Source organism: Perna viridis, chromosome 4 (assembly GCF_037379345.1).
Source record: "Perna viridis isolate PV_CMFRI_1.1 ecotype Kerala chromosome 4, ASM3737934v1, whole genome shotgun sequence".
Classification (NCBI taxonomy): Eukaryota; Metazoa; Mollusca; class Bivalvia; order Mytilida; family Mytilidae; genus Perna; species Perna viridis.
The window spans coordinates 37,488,974-37,511,176 of NC_142448.1; the positions used below are offsets into that span (position 1 = coordinate 37,488,974).

General features: G+C 30.2%; 1 protein-coding gene across 1 annotated transcript in view; it reads left to right on the forward strand.

Annotated features, from left to right (window-relative positions):
* The window catches only part of LOC148619967 (uncharacterized), a 56,047-nt gene extending 49,599 nt beyond the window's left edge, over positions 1–6,448 (forward strand). The window contains exon 8 of the mRNA XM_088577070.1: positions 749–6,448. The gene's annotated coding sequence lies outside the window, so the exon portion shown is untranslated. The remainder of the gene's footprint in view (positions 1–748) is intronic.
* Positions 6,449–22,203: the final 15,755 nt, after the last annotated feature.

The window sequence follows — 22,203 nt, forward strand, 5'->3', positions numbered from 1 at the left end:
GTGCAGTTAGTTTCTTGATTTTTGGCCCAGTTTTCAAGTTGGTCCTAAAACTAGGGTCCGAAATTAGTCTTTTTGAAGACAAATGGTGCTTTGGAGTTCTTTGATATGGAGACACTATTATTATGTATTTAGAAATTTTATTTTTGGTCCTTTTTCCATGTTCGTGCAAATTGGGATCAAAACAGTCCAAAATTGGGGGGAGTGGTGTATAGTTTAATTACACAGGTTTGAAATGCATAGAAACTTATTTGAATAGACAGTAGAGATAGAGGTAAATAGGCCATTTATGTCTTACAAAAGGGTCAGCAATTTGTTTTAACACAGACCTTATGTGGTTTGTCCTGAGAAGAAAAGCCTATTGGTTCAGTTTTGGTCTGTAGATGCTTGATTACTATAACCAAAGTCCTTAGCTTACTGCATTATGAAATTGGAAGGGCATATACACTAAGGCCTTCCTCATTACCATTATAGGTTTAATGTATTAAGAAGGGGGATAGCTGTACATGTATGATAAGCACCTCTCTTTCTGCCATTTCTGGCTGCAGAAAAGCTTATATATATATGTGTTGTTTAAAACAGAATACATGTACTTGTAACATTTTTTTGTGTCTAGAATATGATGTTTTGCAATATTTCAAACGAACCTAATTTTTTGTTTACTTTCAAAACTTTCTTTATGTGAAGAATTCAAAAACTAAAAGTTAAGATGAACATATCAAATTATGACACAGTTTATATTTATTTGCAGGTTTTTTGTACTTCCTTTGAAGAAGAGGTAGATTTCATGACTGATTAGTCAGGAAGAAGACTAGCTGGTGACCAGATTTTCTGTTCGCCTTCAAGGTACTTTTTTACTTATTTTATAAATGGATTCAGGCCATGGGTATTTCCATGCTCTCTTTTCCAGTTTGATTTTTAATATTGTTTTTAGAAGTATAAGGTATATAGCAGCTTATGTAAAGCAACTCATTTTCATGTATCAAAACAGGCACAGATACATTGGGGGACCAGGTATGCCCTCCCTTCCCCCTAGATAAAAAAAAGGGGAAAAACAAATTTTTTGCATGAAATCTTGATTTTTAAAAAATTTTACCCCTTAAATGTCTTCCTTACTTCACTCACTCTTTTAAGTATATTTACAACACTCACCCCCCCCACCAAATCTTTGATTTGCCCCTACTGAATATCAGTTTGGTCTGCCTCTACTTTATTATGTTACTTACATTTCATTTACATATATTTGACAATGAAGGGACTTATTCAAGGCAATTTTTTCTTGTTTACATTACAAGCGAAAATAAATTGCTCGCAGAAAATTAATTTACTGTATCTTTTAATGCTATTAAATTCATTTAGCTCTTATTAACATGTGATAAAAAATATTTTTGACCAATCTAACACTGACAGCTGATTCTCTGCATGACTAACCTCAAATTTGTAAGACAGTACCGAAAAACCTAGTAGTATTATGTTAATCTGTTTGTTTTCTGTGCTCGATTTTGTAATGGACATTGCTTTCAGCTGCAATTACATTTTGTGGTTCTTTAATTTGTACCTAATAACATTACTACATAAAATCATTTTTTCCCAACATGCTGAAACATTAATACTATAAATTTGTCAGCCTCATACAATTCAATTTCAATAAATTCTTACAAGTAAATTTGAAATTTAAATCCTGATTTTTTGTTTTGGATTTTGGCAATAAATATTTTTGAGGTTTCTTCTTACATCAAAATACATCGATGTGACCAGGGGAGACAATACAATTGGTTTTATTAATGACATGAGGTATATTTTTCCGATTAAGGTGCACCTCGATACCAGTTACACGCGAGAAAACAACAAATAAGATACATTAATCAGTTTCACAGGTCTATGATTAGAAATTCTATACAAATATTATGTCTGCCCTTCTATTGTCAAATTTATTGACATTTTTGTGATTTTTTTGTTCATTTAATTGATTTGGAAGACATGAGAATGTCTGGAGAAGGTATCCACTTTCAGCCACAAATTTAATGAGTATTGTAGATAAACAGTTGCATTTCTTTATCTTGGAAGTCTACCTGTGTTTACAATACCTAATGCATTTTGCAACACAGGCGAAATATATTGATGTGAAATTCAAATTTAAACTGAGTGTATGATGTGAACAGTCTATAAATTTGATTTCTTGAGAAATTTAATTATGTGAATAGCAGTGTGTGAAAGTATAATTCACTTGAAATTCACAGTAGGCATGCAAAAATTTTGTTTGTGTCGTGAACAAAAGTCACCATCATCATGTTAACATCAAATGAAACTGGTTAAAAAAAATTGTTTTTGCTGGGATTTTTAAGTTAAACTTTTCTTAAAACTATTCTTGCTTATGTTGTTTTCAAAAATTATTTTACTATGATCAGTTTGTTGTGTCTCTATATATAACTTTGTATAATTGTACTGTACAGTTCTGCCCCCCCCCCAAAAAAAAAAAAATAAAATAAAAAAAAAAGGGGGTAATTTGAAGAAACAACTTAGTATGTCTAGCTACACTTTTTTGATGGGTGCTACTCCTATATTATCTTCCATTTCATTAACTTTTTGTACCTTGAATAAATGAATATATGAATATACACTAAGCTTCTCACTCCATCTTCTGTAAATTTTTAAATAGAAACATGATATGAAACAGATTTATTCAGATGTAGCAGTAATAAAATGTTCTTAAACTAAGAGCACTTGATAATTTTTAATTGTTATCAAATCACTTAATTTTCCAGTAATGCATTGCAATTTAATGCATTTATTTTAATGTGTGTTTTTAAAGGCATATGGTTTCTATTTGTCAGCAATGCAAGCTATGTCTTACTAAAACTTTTCACTGATATACTAGAAAGTGTTTTGTATTACAGTTTATGAGTAAAACTATCATTTTATGAGTAAAGAAATCTTATTTTTCTGCTCAAAATTTAAAGAAGACATTAAACCGGGCTGACCCTGCATGACATAGTGAAATGTACACTTTGCAAACATAAATCATGGGTAGAATTTACCTACCAAGGTGGTTACATTACCCCCTTTACTAGAATTTCACACTTTGTCCCCAATAATCGTTTTCACATTGCGTTAGATATGAGTAAGAGAAATTATGTTGTCGTTTTATCTTTATTTATGGAAATATTTGTGTTATATTTAAGTTTTGTAATATTTAATGTATATTAAGGACCTCACACTTCAAAAATTGTTGTCATAAACAATTTGCATTAATTTACTCTATTTTGAAGTTACTTGTGGTTTCTGAATTAGGTGTCGAGTTATGTAAAGTGGATAATTAAAAGATTTTTATTTTTTTTTTGTAGTATGTAAATTTTGATGGGTTGTTTTAATTTATTTAACAGGGAAGCAATAAATTATATAGAATATAACATTATCTAAGGACCAAATCTTTTTTTCCTTATTATAAAAAGAAAATTGTATCGTATATTCCTTCATTTTCCAATGCAAATAATTATAAATTCTAAGTTAAAAGTACACTATTCAACTTTCTTGTAATTTTGAAAGGGATATCTTTATGACAAATAGTTCTAAGTATTAATAATTGATATTCAAGCCTGATACATTTGGACCCTGAAATTCTGAAGGGGAACAGATGGGATTGGCTGACAGACTTAAGAGGGGCCCAGGTCCAGTGATATCCATTTATATTCTATATAATCATCCATAATCCCCCCTTTTGTATCCCCCTATTCTAGTTAAAGTGAACTAAGTACCCAGAAATTATAGACACTGAATATTATACACTGAAACCTGTCTTAAGGAAGTAGACCTAGAGTAATTGACATAACCCTTGAAATCAGTGATATGTTTGTATCATATTCAATTTCACCATAGTCTTACAAGCTTTCCTTTGAAATAGAAGGAAATCAATCCTAGTTACTTTGATGCTTACATGAGATTGATGTAAAATGGTAAATACAAACATTCCAGTGATTTGTAAGAGTTGTGTCCCTTACCCTAGGTCTACCTCCTTAACCAAACTTAGGATAAATTGAAAACTTGACTAAATCAGCTACTTTTTAATGTCTCTTTATATCAGTTTGAATGTATTTTTACTTTGCATACACAGAGCACCTGTCTAAACCAAACAAATTCTACAGTCAAAAGGGGGTTTGGTTTAGACAAGTTTAACTATATCAGAAAAATAGGGTCTTAACTGTAATGGGGCTTCAAAAATTTTGTAAGGATGTGAGTTACTTAGTATAATCATACTAAAGAATGGTAACATGGATTTAAAATTTATCTTTTTGATTCTACTGGATAAGAAAAACATAAAATCTCCAACAAATATGATATTTTTACAGTACAGTAAAGCCTATCAATAAAAACCCATCTTTAGATTTAAGGATTTGTTTGGTTTAGGGAGGTGCTTGCTAAACTGAGGTTTTCACTTCACTTCACCTGAAGTGCTCTCCAGTAATGTCTGTTTTATGTTGGTTTCTTGGATATTCATAGTTCAGTTTGGATTTTTTTACTGTACATGTTTCTTGTCTAATTATTATGAGACCATAGATCCAAAGAACTAAATATGCTGCCATTACATTTAGTGAATGATGAGTGTACACAGTGGCACTCGTAAACCTTCGTTAGTCACTTGTAACATTTGTCATCTATGCTTCAAAAATGAATATGCCTATGATTTATGACAATATTTACTGTGCCAGCTCCCCATTTCCACTAAGGTTTGCTAAAAGCACATTACATGCAAATTTCTTGAGAAATTAGTTTATAATATGTGTACTTTTTATTACCTCAGTCATTTATTTGACAAGTTGACAGTTGTATGTGTAAAAGAAAATTCTTATCGTCAGTTTGTGACAGTGCTTTTTTCCCTTATTGCCTTCAAGTGCAGTGTAAGTGCTCTAGTTTCCTGGTGTCTTATAATTCTACGAGAAGTGTAGAGGAAAGATAACCAACTTCAAAGTGCTCTAGTTTCCTTGTGTCTTGTGATTCTTTGAAAGTACTTTGTATAAATCGAATTGATCAAAAGACTTGCACAAACAAATTTTTAGCACTGAGTATATGATTTTGGAAAGTATTCAGAATCAGAGGATTACAAGTTTTAGCTTCTTCCATTTAAGAAATTTTTTTATTTAAGTACATGTATAGAAAGAGAATAACCATCACTGATCAGCACAAATGTTAAAAATATGGAGGACGGTCAAGTTTAGATGGTGCAATACTATAGGTAAATAAAGGCAAGGGCGTACAATGACAGCCAATGGAACTCATGAAGGGATAAAAGAAATTTTGGAAACTTGATCAGCAAGCTCTTCATCTTCAAAGTTTGATAGACTTGTCATTGGAAAAAGATAACCAACTTCAAAGTGTGAACATAGAAAGGATCTACACAGATTATTTGCTGAAGTCGAATTTTGTGCCAAATATTTGTAATTTTTCATCCATTTCAATATTGATATTCCCATGCACTACAGCAAGACCTGTAGTATTTTTTTTTTCTTAAAGCCAGATTTACTTTGTCAAGCATTGTGAGGTAGTGATTTGACAAGATTTTCTCCGTCATGATGACAATATTGTTACATATAAACCATTTGGTAGATAACTTCTTGGTTGGTCATACCTTTAACATCGCTATCCATCATGAAATCATGATAAAATTTGATCGCTTGCATATTTCATGTGTAGAATCATAATAAAAATATAGGTAAAAGAAATTGTATAATATGAGAAAATTTTCATCATTTTCATCAATTTTAAAATTTTTTGCTGCACCCACTGAGCAACATATGGAAAAGGAAATATATTAAGATAATGCTATAGAAATCAAAGTAAATTTAGGTGCATATCAATTTTTAAATGCATGTTTCATTGCACGAGATGAGAGTGGCTGTAGCGATTGTCGTGATGGTCTAGTTGTTCTTATCTAAAGGGAAATTGGATGTGTTAGGACTGAAAAGCATACACCCCATAAATTGTAATTAGCCAATTTCATTCAAGTTGATAATATATATTGCTACTGCCCAAGCATAGATTTTAACTTTCTTTAAGGTTTCATAATATTTGAATTTGAGAACCCTTGTTTTATTTGCTAAGACTTATACTTTGATATTAAATTAAAAGTTTTAAGTGTCCATATCCATGAGATTTTCTCATAGGTCATTAATCATTTTTTCAATTTTCAAAAAAAAAAATGATAGGACTGTATGGTTTTAGTGTTTCCTTTTAGTCTAAAAATGAGTTTCACAAAAATAACCCTAGTTGCCTCCCTTTCAGTATATAGTACTTGTCATAAGTTAATGAATTGGGATTGTATTGGTTTAAAGTGATGAATGCATATTCATTGTGCAGTGCTAAATTCATTTTTGTAAACATATACCTAGTACTTTAGAATAAACACACATTTTCATATGAATTGATGCATTTTTTTCTTGCTTATTTTGTATTTGATTTCAGTTGATCATGTTTTTTTATCATACTAGTGTCCAATCAGTCAAAATTGTCATTGAACATATGTGAAATTCCTAAAGAAATATTTCAATCTGGTAACTCATATCTATTAGTTAGTCATGTAATTAGACATTTTTTTGGTATATATAAGATTTGTTTTTATAAATTTTTCACTTTCAATTTTTGTTCACAGCTGATAACTCTGCTGTTGTGAGTATTTTTTTATGATTGATATGTGTAATATACATGTTAAGACTTATGAAGTTTTAAATATTTAGATTTTTTAAGCTGTTGTTCCAAAAAATATTTATAGTAACTATAATTTCAATTTTCTTCAATTAAGTCACAGTCTTAGTGTGTTTATTTTTACATTTTACAAATATTTTGTACTGTAATTTATTATGGCTACAATATGGTGAAATTGCTTTCCCGTTTAGGTCTTTTTTTCTTTGGAAAGTCACAGTAACCTATATACAAGTTTGGTCTGAATCCAACAAATATTGGCTACCAATTTTCAAGTTTATTTTACTGTTATCTTGTGTGTGTGTGTGTCTTAAAATTGCTTCTTGTTCTTATTGATCTATTAAATACTTAGTCCCCCCCCCTTTCCCCTCCAAAGTAATTTTTTTTTTAAATTGTCTTTTTCCTGCTACCCTAGTTTTTTGTGCCTACAATGAACATTTAAAGGCCACTTTGGCTCAAACAACATTAAAGTCGGGATTAATTATCCGTTTAATCAATGTCAAATATTTTTGAAAAATAAAATAATTTTCCTACCTATCAGCCCTATTTTTTTCTAGCTGGGAACAGGAAACAAGCCTTTTTTTCCTTGTAGCCTTTTCAGATCTCAGTTTTGTAGAAACCATTGTCTGTTGTCATTTTTATCATACAAATTCACAACTACCACAAATTTATTCTTTGGGTACCCATGATTATAGGTAGAATATTTATAATTTATATCATTACATAAGATTTTAAGTTGGTGGGTTGTAAACTTGTGTAGATTGTGTGCATAAGAATTATTAGCCTATTTTTTACTGCATTGAAATGGATACTTAATTATGTTCAAATTATGATAAGTTGATATTCTGAATGATGACACTCTGATTTCTATTAACGTCAATTAAATTCAAATGGGACATAAATGGCAAAGAGTTAATTTTGGGAAAAGATATACTTGGAAGAAGCAGCCTAAAGTTCATCAAGATCAAACCAATCATGTGTCTTTAGAATTGGATAAATTTACCAGTTTAAATAGATGGCCTTAATAGGAAGGTTCTAACTGTGCCTTCAGATTTTGCTTGTCAAATTAGATCAAGTTTCGTATTCATTAAAAATTATTTGAATTAAATTTTCCTATTGAATATTTTTATCAAATTATTGATACTTTAGTTAAGTAAATAATATGATTTGCCAGTCAAGAAACATTGTTTGGTATATAATTGTAAATCGTTGTGAAAAGTCATATGGGAGGGAGAAATTGTTTGAAATTCTTGTTTCATCTCATACAGCTCGAACACGCCCACAAATATAAGAATTATTACATTTTCAATACGATGTTTGAAATTGTGGAGACATGAAGTCTTTCTTCTCTTTAAATTATCTGCCAAATTAAAGAGGAAACTATAAGATGTCTAGATGTCCTATTTGTGCTTAAATTTTTCGTAATTATCAAGTATTGTTGTTGTCTTTTAAATATAGGGATGCTTTACAAATTATATCAATAAATTAAATTTAGGTTGAGAAGGTGCACTTCTTATATTTTATTTAGAAGTTGCACAGAATGGAAAAATGACTGTAAATCTATAATTTTATATCTTATTTTTAGACTTTTTGTGTTAGTATCTTTTTTTTTTTGGTTTTGAACTCTACCTGCACTTTTGATAATTGGAAGAAAAAAAATAACCTGTAAATGCCAAGTTTATAATGGCCTAATTAAGACATCTCTATGTAATGGTTTTTAATTGCTATAATTGGACCGCCTCTTTGACACCATGCCTTCAAAGTTATATAATTATTTGACTATTTTTTATTTGCTCGATGTTTACGAGGTAAGTTTCCTCCGTAAGTTACCTCCGTGTCGCCAAACTGTTGGATGGGCAATAAAGTTATAATTAATTTCTGATATATTAATGAGAAGTGTTTAATATATGTTCATATCACAAATAAGTAATTAAATTTACATTATGAGATTTCATATCTATATGCAGCATAGTTTCATATTTTTTTTATTTACTAACTTGAAATGAGTTTTTTCACCAGTCAGATGAACACATTAAAATATTTCATTGATTAGGGATCTAATGCCTGTAGGGCAACATGTTTTCATGTTCTTATAAATTGTTAAATCAATTTAAAAATGTGATAAGAATAATATATTTTTAATCCCCTAGAACATGCAATTTCATCCATTCAAATTATTTTTAAGTTTTCAATGGTTTTTGAAGTAATCAGTTTTTAAGTGGCATATTTTTTCCCAACATCTTTGTCAATAGAGCAGGCCTGATTTTATCTTTCTACAAACTTTCATGTCAAGCAAGCGTTAATTCCGGCAAATTGGCTCGAAGCTTTGGGAAAAGTGCATTTTATGCTGCCAACTGACTATTTCTTTGAAATAATATCTAATGAAGATATCTTTCAATTTTTGGGCGTAATTGAAAAGCATGCATTAGAAATCATGTTAAACATTGCTTAGTGGTTTTCTCTGGATCTGTACTACATCCCCCCTTCCAATTTCAATAAATTATATACAAGAAATTTAAGTAATGATGAAATGTATGTGAGAAAATAATTGATACATGGAATAAGACTATTTGTAACTTCAATAAAAAAGAGTTAGCCAATTATACACTGGAATTTTGGTAAAAGTTTAGAAATTTCAAAAGGTTCAAGTCGTTTTGTTAATATTTCTATAGACGTCCAAATGAGATTGTTTGACTCTCACAACATGTTTGTGCTCACTGCTAAAGCCAGTCATAAATTGAAATGAAATCTTGTTCAAATAATTATTTCAAATTCTAACTTATTTCCTTGCTTATCTTCAATTGAGACTGTCCAAATATGACAAGATAGGTTAGGATAGAAATTCTCATTAAAAAGACAACAATAAAAGCAAAGAAGTTATATTGACAAGTACCTAAATATTGTTCAATGCCTTTGGCGAGTTATTATACCATGTATTTTATATTTTTAAACAGAATTTGGCACAAAGTAACAGGATGCCTTGATGATTAAAGTTATCATATTAAATTATCAAAATGCCATTTATAAAGACTATTAACCTAGTGAAATCTATTATTTACACATATCTCCTCTTTAAATGAATTCTCAATTCACAAGCAAACATAAAACTTTGATTCGTACAATAACATTTACTACAAAATTTGTACCTGTACGACATAAAAACAGGTAAAAACAGCTGACACTTGCGATAATTTGGCACCGCTCGCCTTGGTAATTTGTCATTGAGCAATTGTGCAATGGTGTCGTAAGGTGCTTCATTCATACAGGGATTATGTTCTTCTCAAATTTGACAGCGATCATTGAGATTTCATATTGTTTTGGGTATTATATCGTATTAAAAAGATGAATGAATTGGATTTCTATCGAAGGTACCTGTTGTGTTATACCTGCCAAAGATGTTTAGCGTATAAAAAAATTATGACGTTTAAAAACGATAACCTTAAGATGATCTTATGAGTGTCCTCGTAAGATCTTCATCGATAGTGGGATTCGGAAGTATGGGTAAAAATAGCCCTATGAATCCAACATTTGCTATCTGAAAGTAAACAAAATGTTGACAAGTGGTAGTTTATTGTACTTTACAATTTTGTACTGGTATGATAGCCCAAGGGGTCCTTTACGTAAACCTCTTATTTCTTTCCGAGTGGAAACATTGCGTTATAATACATTGAATATGAACCAGTAATGCCTCTCTAACAAAAGAGCAGTCTGATTAGTAAGGATCCTAGGGATGGAAATATTTATTTATTTCATTGTTAATAACATTAATAACATTGATTTGTTAATTTCATTGTTAATAACATTGATTTGTTAATTTCATTGTTAATAACATTGATTAGGAGGGATCCTAGGGAGAAAATATTTGTTAATTTCCTGTCAAGTTTGAGCAATAAGGAGCCAAATAGTATCTTGGAGCCCCTTTTTTCAAATTCTATGGAGGCACCCCTGTTTAGCTTGAATTTGTTAGATGTGAAAAATTTGAATTGTTAGCAGACAGACTTTAATGCATTTTTAATAACAATGTTTAATTGCTATAAAGCTGTTGATAGTAAGAATGACCAATGCTTTATGCCTGTATGAGAGAAATTATCCATGTTGTCCATGACATAGTACTATTCTGATCTGTGACCTTAATTGACCTTTCGTACCATAAGATCTAATAATTGTAACATTTTGACCTTTGCTTGGATAAATCAAACTTGCACAATAAAATTCTAAGCCATATCCACAACCACTTCCTTCCTAGGGGTCAGGTTATGATATTTTGTTTTGATGGAAAATGAAACAGCAAAAAAAATTTCCATTTCATAACCAGCAATCATTGTAAGTGACCAGCTAGGTTTTGAATTGGTTGAAATCAATGTTAATTGGTACTTAGATCAATGCTGGAGCAAAATAAGCAACCACAAATATATTTTAAAACTTTAACTTGTTTACAGCTTCATCTAAGAGTCTTGCAGGGGTAATAAGTCAATTTTTATTTTAAACTTTTTTAATAGTGTAAATGCATCTAGTATAATCCATTAGTGATTTAAAAAGTTGAGAAGTTATAAGTGGAGAAAAAAATTGACCCGATATGTACTGGTCTGTAATGAAAACATCTTGCATGAAATATTTTTCATCAGATATCAATAAAAATCATTGCATTTTCAATCTGGGATACATCTCTTATTGGTATTTCTGTGTCATGAATGTGAATGATAATATGTTGTTTGAACTTTCTGAAAGATTTTAGTTTAAGAGATTCAACAAGAATTTTTTATGTACAAATTTGTTTTCTTTTTTTTTTTTTGCATGATTTCTAGGTAAACTTGTATTTAAAAGATTTGCACAAACATGAAAAATGAGCTCCAACTTAACCTTAATGTAAGTGTATCTTGTTTCAACAGTGGAAGTAGAAATCGCATGTGAAGCAGTGATCAAGGTTTCTTTGATGGTTCAGTTTAGTTTTTGACAGTCCGTTTAACAATGGGCTCGACATTCATTCCACCAATATTGTAAACATTATTAACGGGATAAAAATTCCTTAAAAGGCAGAACTAACCTCATTGAATGATGCTGCATTTTGTCATTTGGTGGAAATGTAATTTATACCAGTAGATGAAGGTTTGAACATATAAAGTTTTTTTTTTTTTTTTTTTTTTTTTTTTTAAAGTTTAGACCTGCACTCTTTGACATTGGCAAAATGAAAATTGGAATGTAAATTAAAATGATCCATTTTTTCCTCAATAGGTGCTAAGTGTCCCTGCTTGTAATGAAAAATATCTATCAGTATGCACAGCTCATGCATTGATTCAACGCAAACTAATACGGGTGGGGTAGCTACTCGCCATAGATTTATAATCTGATAAATACCACGTTTATATGCTATAGAACACATCATTCGATATTGGATGATTTAGTATTGGAATTTTAAATTTGGTTGGTGCAACTTTCTCCAAAAAATAAGGGAATTTTTCTTGTCTGGGAAATGGGAGCATACTTAACTTCATATCCTGAACTTCGTGTACTTAGGCTTTTAAATAAACATTGAAGAGAAATAAAAGGATTATATTGATTCCATATGTGTCTTCACTTTATTTTTGTTGTAATACCACAGATGACATGATCAATGACTTCAGGTCCCAACCAATTCGTTGAATTGTCAAATACCAAAAGAAAAATCACTTTTAAAATTCAAATTATGCAACAATGTGTATTATAGTTGTCTAATTCCTGTTTTAGTGTAAGGTTTTATATCTATTTTTGATATGCTATAGAACACATCATTCGATATTGGATGATTTAGTATTGGAATTTTAAATTTGGTTGGTGCAACTTTCTCCAAAAAATAAGGGAATTTTTCTTGTCTGGGAAATGGGAGCATACTTAACTTCATATCCTGAACTTCGTGTACTTAGGCTTTTAAATAAACATTGAAGAGAAATAAAAGGATTATATTGATTCCATATGTGTCTTCACTTTATTTTTGTTGTAATACCACAGATGACATGATCAATGACTTCAGGTCCCAACCAATTCGTTGAATTGTCAAATACCAAAAGAAAAATCACTTTTAAAATTCAAATTATGCAACAATGTGTATTATAGTTGTCTAATTCCTGTTTTAGTGTAAGGTTTTATATCTATTTTTGCATTCAGCTTATGTAATATTTTATGGTTAGTATATGTTGACATAAACATGTATCTATAATAAAGATTTATTCAAATTTACTTTAACTAAAAAAGCCTGTCATACAGTTGTAAGGCAGGTCAGATGGGAATCCATAAAATCCAAAATTTTAAGAAATGGGGGGAGGGGTTCTTACTGCATTGTTCTGCCACTGCTTGGAATAGTTAAGTGAAAGCTGATATAATCTAATGTTGTCAGTTTCAAATTTATTGCATAGTCTTTGTTATTGCCGTTATAGCAGCAATTTTGCCTCTCATTAATAAACCTATGCAGCACTCCATCTAAGAATCATGCAAATTATATAATACACCCCAAGAGCAGCTACATATTTTTATTTTTGTAATTAAGTTGCTTTATTGGTCTAGATGATGAAATGTATAATTATTCATTCCAGTCTATCTGCTCTTAGGAGATAATAGTGTCTACTGCATTTCAGTGTCATTTACAGAGTTAGCTCCCTTTTTTGAATTCTACAGTACATTCTATATACTTTTATCTCTTAAGAACAAAGTTTTTATGAAAAGTGGCATGTTACTTTCTGATTACCATAACATTTTAAACAAAATATCAAAAATAAAAGTGTGTAGGCATTCCAACCATAATCACATTTTGCATGAATCTTACCTGGAGTGCTACTTAAAAAGGCATTGCCTCAAAAAACTTCATAGTTTATTTGACTCCCAAACAGACAATCAGGGAGCAGATGGGAGGGGGGTATGTCCAAAAAGTTTTGTTAACCATATAGAAAATCTGGAAATAGCAGGAGTGCCCCCTTCCCCCATATACCAGTCAGTCCACATCCCACCCTTTTTTCAAAGTTTTGACATTTTCTATACCTGCCACTGGATTACAAGTGTACAGTAACTGTTGAATTTTCAATAATCTGATTGTTTCAAATCTATCCACAATTGAAATTAATAATCTCAATATCTGTTTCCTTTATATTTTAGATGGTATTTGATTAAATGAAAAAAGAGAAGAGATAGCAGTGTTGGTCATGAGAAGATTTAAGATCCACTGATTGCAGTACATGAATGTATTGGGTGTGTACAATATTAATAATTTCTGCTTTGAGAACAATTATGGATATTGATATAAAATTTCATTTTTTTTCTAAATTTTAAGTTTTTGTGCTTCATTTATTCCATTCTTATGAATGAATTATTGCATTGATAAGTAAGTGTAATATTCCAATAAAAGATTCAATCAGCCCGGGTAAGGATTCATTTCAGTCTGGTTTTTGCTCAGCCGCAGGTGTTTATAATTTTAAAAGGTAGCAATTTTTCAGTTTGTTAAATTTTAAGGGTTGAACAATTTTAAAGAAAGTTTAATGATTTCAATGGCAAACCCTATATCACTCATTAGCTATGGCGAAGAATTATTAAGAAAAAAGTCATAACTGTTGAAATATTTAGTGATCTATGACTGAAAAGCATGTTATTTTTAATGAATTTTGGTTGTTAAATTTTCTTTTTTATGAATTAATAATTCTTAACCCAAACATATAATTGCTTTTATATTAAGGTATAATTTTGAATTGAAATTTGATACTAAGCAAGTTTTTGTTTGTGCATATAAATTGTGCCTGCATCTTTCAGTTTTCTTACTTCAAGATTATTCAATAAATTTATAGAAAAATGTTTTTGACGCCCTAGGTTTCATAGATGTCACAAATAAGCTTATTCTGACGTAATGTGAAAGATTTTCACATTGGAAAAACTTGAAATATTTTGACATTTGTATGTTGATTTTGAGTGACAAAATTTTCTAGCATTCTATTTTTTTACTTGACATCATAGAAAGAAGTTTTCTGAAATCAATTATCTTCGCCATATTTTTTTTAACTTTTCCATTAAAGGCTCAGGAAATAACATAGAAAAGATGTTCCCATCTGTAGGGTAGAATATGAGTTTGTACCAGATGACACTCAATTTTGAAAATAACAAGTGTTCAACCATGGTATAGCAGTATATAGACGAATCATTGGGTACCTATGGAATAGCAACAGGGTGTTAAAACCCTGTTCAGCCATGGGAACCCTGTCAATCATTTGTTTAATGTATTGTTTTCGTAGCGGTATTTCACCAGACAAGATCTCATCTCCCAGATGGTTGTTCAAAAGGCACAGCTTCTCCGATGGTTGATCTAGTTGGTTGAATTACTTTGTTCCAGTGAAAACATTAAAATTAAAATCACTTCACTTTTTTGTAATTTAATACTTTGACAAAATCTGACTTATGCCACATTTAAAAGATAAAAGTATCAACATTTTGAAAGTAAAAAATTGATCCGGAAAACAAAGGGAAAAAATGAGCTTTCCCATGGGTAAATTATTATCGAGATATACATATTTATATAATCTTTAATCATCTTTAGTACCCCTGGCCTTAGAAATGTTTGTTTATAAACAAAGATACAGAGTACCAAACTTTTTGAAACTGGGAAAAGTTTTCAGGTACATGACATCTATGATAGACATCTCCTAATCACCTTAAAATTTTACTTTTAAAAATTTTGACATAAGTGTGAGAAACTTTCCACTTTTGCTAGTTTTCAGACTGTGAACTGCACTGGCTTTCTTCACAGGTGTCATTTAGATTTGATGAAAAAAAATTGATATTTATTGGAAAACTGTTAGTTGTATGTTTAAGCATATAGGTTATTTTATATTTGATCTCAAAAACTGCTTGGAAAAATAACAACTATGACAATTTTATGGTAAATAACTGTTTTAAGTCAGGTGGCTGGTGATACCCTATTTTGGACACAACCTGCCACCTTTTTAGAAGACTTCCTTAGAAAATAATTGCATACAAAGACTTTAATTTCTTGATTTGTCCTAAAGTGGAAATTTCTTTTAAGAAAATGCACAATTTGTATGATTTTAATTTTAATTTTATTTTGACAGAATCGATGAACAATTATATATGACTGGATTTTTATTAAATTGTTGGAGTGAAAATGTAAGAAATTTATGACTGTGTTTGTCATATCAAAGCTTTCTAATTTTGATCAACAGATCTTGAATTCTTCATTCTGTACCAAGTCAACTACACATAATAATTTATTTTTTTTAAGTGTGATATACCATAGCGATATTTGTGAAGGTTTATATATAGCAGTAGATATATTAAATTAAAATGAATCAAGGTCACAGGAAGTTGACCACATGAATGAATTTTTGAACTATGTGACAATATGTGATTCATCAGAATATTGTTTGTAAAGACAGTCATTAGATTAAAAGCAAATATTTTCTTCATGTAAATTTGAGCATACTATATTCATGCATTTGAAAGGGAGGATGAACTCTACTACAATTAATACAAGTTAAATATATTTAAAAAATAGGTACAAAATGTTGTAGATTTGAAAATTAGCACATTGAATTGATTTTTCAAAAACATTTTACAGTGCACAGTACCCCCTGTTCATATATTTGAAAAAAGAGTACCATGTTCTTTTCTTCTGGCTGAAGTTCTAATTTTGAGTATTATTTGTATATATATATGCATATATATATACACTGTAATACTCATGTAGTTGTCATTTTATATTACAAATAAATATATGCCACTTCATGTACTGTAAATTAAGAAATTATTACAATGTTTTAATTATTACACAAATTTGATTTTAACTCTGAATAATTGAAACCATGCATTATGGAAATATCAACATAGCAATGTGGATTTCAATTTTATCTTTGCAATGTAGGTCATTTTCAAGGTCAGTACATAATTAGTTAGCTTCCTTTTGATTTTTTCTTCAAAACTTACCCATATGCCAGTTTTCGATTATCTGTTTTTTTTTTTGTATATTGTAACATTATTTTGGTATCAAGTACTTTGGTAGTACTTTTTTTTCGTGGGGTAGCAATTTTCATGGTTTTCGTGGGTAGGCCAAACTGAAATTTGGTTCCCAAAGAAAACGAGACTTCCATCGATGTGTATAAAGATAACATCAAAACCTCAAATTAAAAAATCCACGAACTTGTTTCTTACCTTATCCACAAAAGTCGGTATCCATGAATGAAAGTACAGTATACAAAAAAATAGATTTTTCATGACAATATGTCTCAAAAGTTGCAAAACCTAAATCATATTTTTTTATTATTATTATGATAATTATTATTACCAAATTGCAATAATTACTGCACACAATACTTTTTGATTAAAAATATTGGAATACATTGCTCAAGTGTCACATCAACACTTTCTTATCTTATAGTATGTAAATTATTACAAGAAAAGGAAGTAGAAAGTAGTGGATTTTTTTATTTACATTTAAGATGCAAGTCTTTCTTGTGATTTTGTGTCCAGAAACAAAGATATCTACTTGACTGAAAGGAGTTGTATAAGGAAATGGTAGCCTTATCATATCCTTTCTTGCTATCTGCAGCAAGCATCCTCTATTTTTGTCAAGTGTGTTGTACCTATGTAAAACCCGTGGGAAAAGAAGAGTTAACTTAATATCCTTGTGAGGTACTAACCCATTTAAGGTTTGTGCAAATTTAATGCACAATGGGCTACCCCGTGTTTGTCTTGATGAAAAATTCACGATATGACAGTGGCTACTGGTGTATCACATATTAACAGATGCAAGATTTAAACAGGAAAGCATGTTGCTAAAAAAATTTAATATGAATCATTTTGTATGTGTGCTACAGGTTTTCATTTTGGATCTTTTTTTTGCATTTAAAATGATGCATTCTGAGGCATGCCTACTTAATGTTCGGTGTTCTTTTAAAATTAACTTAAACTTAAAAATTAAATTGTGTATACCGGCTTTCTTTTTTATCAAAGTTTCACATCTTGCCTAAAACTTGGGTACAATTTTATCTATAATTAGAAAAGTACAAGTGGTGGTTTGTCAATTACGTTAAAAGAGTAAATGTGGCTTCCTTGAAGAGTCAACACCTATTGCGTAGATGAACATATGCATCCTTTTACATATGTTTTGAAGAGGTCTATTTCCTTATGCATACGTTAGAATTCAAGTTATTGGAGCCTCTTGTTTCCTTTAAGATACCAAAAATGAACAGGTCTATGCAGTGTCCAGGGTGGGAACATTTGCACTGGATACCCTCAATGAACCACTACCCCGAGAACAAGATGCACTGTATGTTACTTCCAGTGAAATCAGATTCTAGGGCTCTGTTGAGTGGGTTGTGTAACACTATAACTTAAAAGTGTTCTTAGACAATGGATGACAAAGCATGGGTGGATAGGAGTCAGATTTCAAAGTAAGCTTTTCCCAGCATTCGATACCAGCTCTGTGTATTGTGTTGAGGTTTCCGCATATTATCAACATCTTATCAAAATACAGCTGTACTTTAAAGCTCGTTTGACAGGTCCAAATGCAACAGAAAGCACCTTTTGCGGTTACATGGGCTCTTACTGATTAAAAGCACCGACTAAATGGCTGATTTTACAGGTCATTTCATTACAATAACTTCATTTGGAAAAGTTTGAGCTGAGAAAATATTTTTGCATTGTTGACTTTCAAAAATTACTTTATCTTGATTTTAAGCCCATCATGTAAGTTTAATGGTTCATCAATTTGATTGCACAAAAATTTACTGATTTTCTTCACGATTTTTAGTTATCATTCATCTTGGCTATTGTTATGTCACTTATTCGGTTTATGCCACGACTTGTAGCTTTCCATATAAATTAGGGACTATTCTAATTTAGTAGTAACCAAATCCTGGTCCTATTACTTGACGTGTAAGATTGAATTAAGTGATATTAAAAAGTAAGGGTTTACGTTAGGTGCAATTAACTTTAGCCTCAGGTTCACACTTTAACGTGTTGGTCACTCTTGGTTTCAGCTATGTGTCATGTTCCTCGTGATTCAACATGTCTGGGTGTAAAAAAACAATATAGTTAAACATGTATTAATATCAGACATTTTCATCTAGTGATTAGGTAAAAAACGATGAGGATGGAGTTACAATCCAATCGTAATCCAACCTGCGATTTCTATTCAAAAGAAAATCAACTGAATGTACTAGATCGCTATCTTCAACAATGAAGTTCGATGGTCACCCCAGATTTAAATATTTTCGAGTACTTTCCAATAAATGTCAAGTAGAGTTCTGAAAGTGGGGCTAAAAGTTGTGAAATCGAAGCTGAGGTTATATATTATCATATTGATTAGAAATCTATAAAGTACATCGAGCTAGCTCAGCCAGATCACAATAATATGTTAATCACAAATAGATCTAACAATACACGGAAAAGTAACGGGACCTCAGAATTTTAAAACTGGTTGCTAACACCTGTGGCTGAAAAAAAATCGTCTTATTGGCTTAATGTTGCATTGTGGTATAGATAATATCAATAAGGTGAAATTCTGTAGCTCAGAGAATCCAAAACTTTCCTTTTAACCTTGCATTTACCACTATTGATGGGAAAAAAGTAGAAACATTAATTAAAATACAATTTATTCAAGTTAATTTTTTTATGGTGACTCAAAGCTTGCTGCAATTTTTAAAGTGCAATTATCTTTAAAAATAATTGTCACTGTCCAGTTTTATATTATTACTGTTTTTTTTTTTTTTATTTAAAGACTTAAAAGGAAAGAAATAATAAAAAAACAAATTTTTAACATTTAGTGTGTTACTTAGAAAACGTGACCTGACACAAGTAAGTTAAGTATGTTAAAAATAGAGAGGAAAATTTATAAAAAAAAAAAAAAAAAAAAAAAAAAAAGGTTAAAATCCTGTTTTCATTTAATGATGGCTATGAACGCAGGCAAACGTTGCCTAAACATGAATTTCACTTGAACAACAATTTGCCTATGTAATATATAGGAAATTAATGTAACCCAACAAAATTATTTAAGCTAAATGTGTACGTTTTGATGCGGTCAGCGATATTTGAAGTTTATGTACATCTTAAAAATACAAAAATTGAAAATTGATGACTTTTTTAAATTTGTATAAAATTTGATTTTTTTAACAAATTTAGGAAAAAACATATTAATCAATTATTAACCTCTTCCTGCATAGATAATACCTTTACCAGTTATTACGATGATTAATTTATACAAAAAAACAATAGCATGTTATATTTCAGTCAAGTGCTTCATTTCCTTATCTACCCTGTTGTTTGTCTACCATTTTGCAGTTTCAGCTCTCAAAATTAGGAAAATAATTTCAAAGATGAAAAAAAAAGATTCTAGACAAATACAAAAATACCAATTATATAAATGTTCCAAGATTTGTATGCTGTCCACGAGCTTCAAGGGTATTCTCTTATAAACAGCATTAGAACCAAATACGTCGGGAGTTTAAGATCCAAAAAATAAAGTGTATATTTGTACAAAAATACTTAAAACCACAAATATAGAGATATGGAGCCTAATCCACAAGTTATGTATTTGTTGACAGACAAAAGTGAAGCAGTTGGACTTTTCATCAAATGACACCAACATTTTTCAAAAAAGCTGGGCTAACGCACATGAACAAATATGATCTCGTGAGTTAATACATCATAGTTTCAACTAAACAACCCATTTCCGGAAGTTGTATATCACTTTACTTGCTGTAAAATCCCTAGGTATTTTAGTTTTTCTGTAAAAAAAGTATAGTTTGTTTACCATCAGAGTAGTGCTTCGATCAGATATTTAAGGACTTACAGCTGCTAATTCTAGTAAACAAATATTCTAATAATTTCATCAATGAAAGTGTTTACTACATTCACATCATCTGAATCATTCTTTGCTTTGACCATATATGGTTTATTGGAGTTTAAATTGGCCAAGTCTGATTTAATTCACACCTCATTATGAAATGAATGGTTACTGTGTTAGTTAATGTAACAGACATTCATTTTCTCAGTTATATGTATGTTTTATAAGTATTTACTATGAAGTGAAGGTCTTCAGAAACTTTATAATTGCATTAAACAGCAATTTTATTATTTTTTAATTGTATTTTAATTGTAAAAATTTTTCTGTACAGTAGTAATGCACTTTCTTGGTAACCATTATCAATGTAATTCATATAGACTATTTGGTAAAATATAAATTAAACATTGAAATGAATAAAAATGGAATCAGGTTTTTTTTAAATATTGATACATGGTTTGCTCATATAGCTTGTTACGTTTTTGGAAGTTTATTAACCAGTGTAGTGTTTGTACCACATTTATCATGGTTTTTTTTTAAGTAAATAGAATAATTGTTTTGATCAATCTTAATTTTAAACCTAACTAACGTATATATTGTATCAAGAAATTATGGAAGGTGTTCATTGAAAATAAAGAGACAGAGGTTTAATGCCTCTAAAGGCTTCTGTTGATTGATTAGTTAGTATCATACGCTTTGAACTTCAAAATTTAACCAGAAAAGAATCATATTATTTAACCATAAGGACGGAGGGGGAAATTTGTTTATTTCCTTCCATGTTTTCTTTAAATTCTTTTATGGTTCCACCGCAGTTTCTTGTTATTTTATCATAGATCTTAAACAGTGCTCTTGAGATTGTACCTTGGTTCAGTTAATCAAGGAGATACCCTTTACAACAAAGTGACAAGCTAACCATGAAAAGGTTTTTACCAAATCTCTTGTTAAAAGGACAAGATATCAAATGGCTTAACAAGAAATCTAGGTACAATTACTACAAGGTTGATAAAAGTTTGGCAGGTTTGTTTCAAAATCAATGACCTTAGAATTTTTGTGGCATTAAACTTACTTAAATTTATGCACAGCTTAATTAATTTTATTCAATGAATTTAAAAGTTTTAACTAAGATATAAAAGCTGCCCTGAAAAGTCCTATTTGGGTGGCATGACATTGGTTGTACATGTATAAGACAGTTTGTGACTGTAAACTTAACTTATTATAATTACGACCTCTACTGCTTTATGATATGAAATTAAGAAAAAAAAATGAAATATCAATATGGTATTTTCCCCTCAGTTGTTAATATCTAATTTATCGAATATTTCACTATTGAAAACTTCTATAAAATCATACATTGTTATTACAAATTACATAGATGGCTAGAACCTTAATAAAACTAGTTGCATGTTAAAGGGTGATGTTAAACCAAGGTGAGTGCCCCTTTAAATTTGTTTATGTCATAATGTAAACAAATCAAAACATGAAGGTGACGACGTTGTAGTAATATGTCATACAATCTGCTTGGTCACTAGAATTATGAATGGAGTAGGGGAAACAATGGGCATCATTGACGAACTCCTATCCTGTTGTACTCCAAATTAAATCTAGGCTATCATTATGTCAGCTTCAGGACTGGATGACCACAAATTTGATCATGTACCGTTTTGTTTGATTTTATGGCTTATAAATAAGTAAACATATAAAAAGTA